Source organism: Chrysochloris asiatica, unplaced genomic scaffold, assembly GCF_000296735.1.
Source record: "Chrysochloris asiatica unplaced genomic scaffold, ChrAsi1.0 scaffold00129, whole genome shotgun sequence".
Taxonomy (NCBI): Eukaryota; Metazoa; Chordata; class Mammalia; order Afrosoricida; family Chrysochloridae; genus Chrysochloris; species Chrysochloris asiatica.
In genome coordinates, this window is record NW_006408647.1 from 1,458,092 (window position 1) to 1,463,673 (window position 5,582).

The window sequence follows — 5,582 nt, forward strand, 5'->3', positions numbered from 1 at the left end:
TTTTCTTTGCCAATTCCTTTGATGCACCTTGGAATTCTTCCTTCAGTATCATTGCCTCTTGATCATATGCTACTTCTTGAAATGGTTGGACATCAACCATTTCCTTTTGGCACAGTGACTCTGTGTATTCCTTCCATCTTCTTTTTATGCTTTCTGCATCATTCAATAATTTTCCCAGAGAATCCTTCAATAACAAAAGTTGAAGTTTGAATTTTTTCTTCAGTTCACCCAGCTTGAGAAATACTAAGCGTGTTCTTCATTTTTGGTTTTCAGACTCGAGATTTTGCACATTTTGTTGAAATATTTGACTTTGTCTTCTTGATCTGACCTTTGAAATTTTCTTTTCAGCTCTTCTACCTTCTCCTTTGTTCCATATGCTTTAGCATCTCTGCACTGGAGAACATATTTCAGTGTCTCTTATGACATCTATTTTGATCTTTTCAATCTTGTCTTCATAATGACTTTTTTTACTTTCTTTAAGTATGATGTTTTTTATTTCATCCTACAACTCTTCTGGTCTTTGGTTTAGTGTTTAATGTATCAAATCTGTCCTTCAGATGATCTCTAAATTCAACTGGAATATATTCATGGTCATATTTTTATTCTTGTGGACTTGTTTTCATTTTCTTCAGCTTTAGTTTGAATTTGCATACAAGTAATTCATGGTCTGTTCCACAATCTGCCCTTGGCCTTGGGTTGACTGATGATGTAGAGTTTTTCTATTATTTCTTTTTGCAGATGTAGTCAATTTGATTTATGTGTATTTCATCTGACACACATGGGTTCACCATAATTCAGAGTCAACTCAACAGCAACTGATTTTGTTTTTATTTTGTATTTAGTAGGTGATATATGGAAGAGTAGGAGTACATCAGTTATAAAAATACATGAGCCACATTTTTTTTTCTTATCAGAGTTTCAGATTTTGACCCAACAACATGAAGGGAAAGTTAGATAATTTCTAGGTTGTATTGAGCCCATTCAAGGTTTGAGATCAAGAATTAAAAATTTTTAAAGTCAGCTACACTGCATGATTTTGTTTTTCCCCAATCAGTTTTCAAGGAAAGGATATTTTGGGGTTCAATAAGGGCTGAAAAATTTCCAGTCAAGTGTGAAAGAGGCAAAGAAATAAGAGAGTGATTAAGACAAGGATTTTAAGCAAGGGCATGATAATAATGATGGACCATAATATTATGCTGAACAAGAAAGGAAATGAAGTCAGGAGAGTAGAGAGTTGATGGAGGTGAAGGCTCAATGACACTGAAGAATTGTTGCAGTGAGTGTAATAGAGCAATCGGCTGAAAGATTTAGAGATGAGAAACAAACAATGGGATATTTGAAATTTTCAAAGATGGTGGTACTATTACTCACAATACTTTATATGTGCATAATTTATTAAGTAGAATCACATATATAATAGTAGTTGCCTAACTATTCCTGCCTGTAGAAAAAATGAAATGTAACAAAGTAACTACAAATTCAGGAAATTAAAAACATTTAAGAAAAAAACCTACATTTAATATACTGAGGAAATTTAGAAACAACTATATAAATACCAGAACTTGCAATAATAATTTCAAATCCACCTTTCTTTTCATTTATTCAGATCTCCTAAGAAGCTAAGCCATAATCTTTATCAAACTACTGATTGGTTAATTATTTTATTAACTAGTGAAAGTAAGCCCACTAAGTTGTTTAAAAAGAACAATATTGTTTTTGTTTCTTTACATTTTAAACTCAGAATCTTCCATGCAACAAAACTAAATTAGAAAAACTGTAATCCAACTATAAAGATTTGTTGTTGTTGCTAAGTGCCATCAAGTCAGTACAAACTCACAGTGACACTAACACTGTGTACAATGTCACAGTGCTTCTGTATCCTGCACCATCCTCACAATCACTGTTACATTGGAGCTCATTGTTCTGCCACTGTGTCACTCCATCTTGTTCAGGGTCTTTCACTTTTTTACTGACCCTCCACTTTACAAGCATGCTATCTTTCTTCAAGGACTGATTCCTCCTGATAACATGTCTGAAGTACAAGTGACAAAGTCACATCATCATTGCTGCTAAAGAGCATTCTGGATGTACTGCTTCCAAGACATAATTATTTCCTCTTCTGATAGTTCATGATACTTTCAATATTCTTCTCTAGCACTATCATTCAAATGCATCAATTCTTCTAAAGCCTTCCTTATTCACTGTACATCTTTCACATGCACGTGAGGCAATTGAAAATAACATTTTCAATCCTGAGGTCAGGAGCACCTTAGTACTCAAACTGACAGCTTTGCTCTTTAACACTTAAGAGACATCTTTTGCAGCCGATTTAACTAATACAACTTTTTAGTTCTTGAATGCTCTTCCCTGAGTATTGATTGTGGATATAAGCAAAATGAAGTCTTTGACAATTTCAATCTTTTCTCCATTCATCATAATGTTATTTACTGGTCATTTATAATTTTCTTTTCATTGAGGTACAATCCATACTGAAGGCTGTAGTCTTTAATCTTTATCATTGTCTTACTTGTGCAGTGTTGGTATAACAGAAATAGCACAAATGCATGAATTTAATAAACAGAAATTTATTTTCTCCCTGTTTAATATGCTGGAAGTCCAAATGCAGAGTGCCAGCTCTAGGGGAAAGCTTTCTCTTTGTTGGCTCTGGGGAAAGGGTGTCTTCTTCCAGCATTTGTAGGCCCACTATTCCTTGGAGATCTCCATATGGCTTTGCGTCAATCTTCCCCTGGGTCTGGAAGCTTCATAGTACAGGGACTCCAGGTCTAAAAGACTTTCCCAACTCTTTCTTGATGGTAGTAGATCTCTCCTCTTCTGCTTGCTTTTGTCTTCTTTCATATCTCAAAAGAGATTGGCTCAAGATACATTCTAATCCTACAGACTACAAATAAGTAAGTGAGAACTTAAAATACATTGGATAATTGAATCAGGTAAGGGCTGATCACATCTGATCATATCATGGAAGTGACTGTATTATATTAGATTTCATCATGTGGGATTACAACCTTTTTACTGCCAAACCACAGAGAATCCAGGCCCAGCCAAGTTGACACAAAACCTTAACTATAATAATCATTAAGTATTTTAAGTCCTTCTCACTTTCAACAAGCAAGATTGTATCATCTGCATAAAGATTTAGGAATAATCAAATTGAATCATTACCAAGTTCTTTCCACTTATGCACCTTGACCAAATATCCTAAGTTCTACCTGTCAACCAGCAAAAATCAACTCAACACAGGAACAGAGATCAAGCATATCTGTGGTTTGTGTTTCTGTCTTTCATTATCTAGATTACTTTTCCACAGTATTTTTCACTATATCTCCATGGATTGGGAACATTTCCTTTTCTTAAAAGGAAGCATTTTTATAATATTTCTATATTTGAAATTTGAGACATTAAGAAGCTGGTCAACAGAACAACTCTAAATATGTGTCACTAAAAGTGAAAATGCAGTTTTGTAGCTAATTAAATCAACCTTAAAAATGAGCAAAATTGATGGAAAAAATGTACTCATGTAATTACAGTGAAGAAGCTATATGTTAATTTGAAATGTGTAATAAATTGATTAAACAATCTTCTTAACCAACATTGTCTAAATCAAGGGTCACAACATTGTGGGCAAAGGACTAGCCTAGCCTTGAATACCTTTAGATAGAGCCTGCCATTCTGAAGTTCCCATAGTATTCACTATTCCTCATATCTTCAACTCAATAACTTTGTTTCCTACCAATAAATGATCTTAAATTTATGGCCTCTAACGTACATTACTCTATATTTTGTTTGGTCAGTCTAAATGACATTTTCTCATTTTAATTTTTAAAAGATTAAGCAGTCCTATGATTTTTACATCTAAACTGCCCTTTTTCATTTAAAATTATTGTTTAAAATGCTTCAATATCTTCTAACAACAGTTTTACCTGAATTCCTTACATAGACACATTATTGCCAAAGGTTTGAGGATATAATTCTTGAGTGTCTTCCAGTTTCAACCACAAAAAGGTTAACCATTTTTTGCTAACATTTTGGGAAAAAAATGTTATTTTCTTACATTCAAATTCCCTGAGGCATCAGTCAAACTTCACATGAAGTTCAGAGTGTAGTAATTAGCAGTAGGCTGCTTACATTTGCCAATATATTTGTACAAACATATGTTGGCACTCAGTTCCACATCAGCTACACATCAAAGAAAGGGTGTTGAGGAGGCATTATTCCACCTCAGGGCTGGATTAGTGTCTCTGCCTGAAATAGGTCTAATTTAACAGAATGGTTTGGGGAAAATTAAAGAACCTCCATGGCCTGGGTGTTGATGTGAATCCATTAACAAAAAGCTATGATGAATATTTCTGCCATTCTTTTTCCAGTGCTGCTAGTATGATCCTGAGACAAGCTGGAACTTCTTTTATCTTCAGTTTTCCAGTCTGGAAAAGAAGTAATCACACAATTCTCTCCCAATCACCTTACAAGAGAAGCAACATGTACAGAGTCTTCATGCTTGGAAATTTGTTATTTCTCTCTGGTAACATAATTTTCCAAGTATGCACAAGACTTTCCAGTGCTTAGCTCCACACCATTATTGTTGTTGTTAAGTACTGTTGAGTCGATTCCGACCCTTAGTGACCCTGTATAGGATTTCCAAGGAGCATCTGGTGAGCTTGAACCACCTACCACTGCAGTTCAGATGACTTTGCAGTCTGACACATTAGCCCACAGTGCCACACCAAGACTCCCCACATCATTATAGCTTCCAGAAAAGAGTAAAGCCCAGAGATCCCAGCATAACTAAACCAAGGACCAGAGACTGAAAATCTCTTGAGTCATACCTCCAAAGAAAAACTAGCCTTTTTGCCTATTACTGTGAATTTTAATAGCAGGTGCTGTAAAATCAATACTGGACTACAAACACAAGGTCAGCAGTTCAAACCTACCAGCTGCTCCGAAGAAACCCTGTACAGAAACACTATAAGTTGGAAACTACTGACAGTACTGAAAAACTGCCAAAATTAGTCTACATGTTTTACAGGAAACCCAATTGATTTTAACAATGTTTATTAGCAATGAGGCCACCACTCATCTGTCTGTAGTGCAGTGGTGGCTTGAGTTGCTGTGATTCTAAGGTCTATGCCATGGATATTTTAAATAACCAGCAGGGTCACCCATGGTGGACAGGTTTCAGATGAGCTTCCAGATAAAGACAGACTAGGAAGAAAGAGTGGTGAACTACTTCTGAATTGCTAGTCACTGAAAACCTTATGAATAGCAGAGAAACACTGTCAGACACAGGCCAAAAAATGAGCCTCTAAGGTTGGAAGGGACTCAAAATGCGACTGGGGAAGAGATGCCTCCTCAAAGTAGAGTTGACCATGATGACGTGAATAGAGTTAAGCTTGTGGAGAAAAGCCCATAGAACCTTCATTTGCTGATAGGCCACAACTCAAAATGAAGAGAAATAACTGTAAACATACACTGAAAATCAGAACATGGAATGTATGAAGTATGAATCTGGAAAAATTGGAAGTTGTCAAAAATGAAATGGAACGCATCGACATCAATATCTTAGGCAT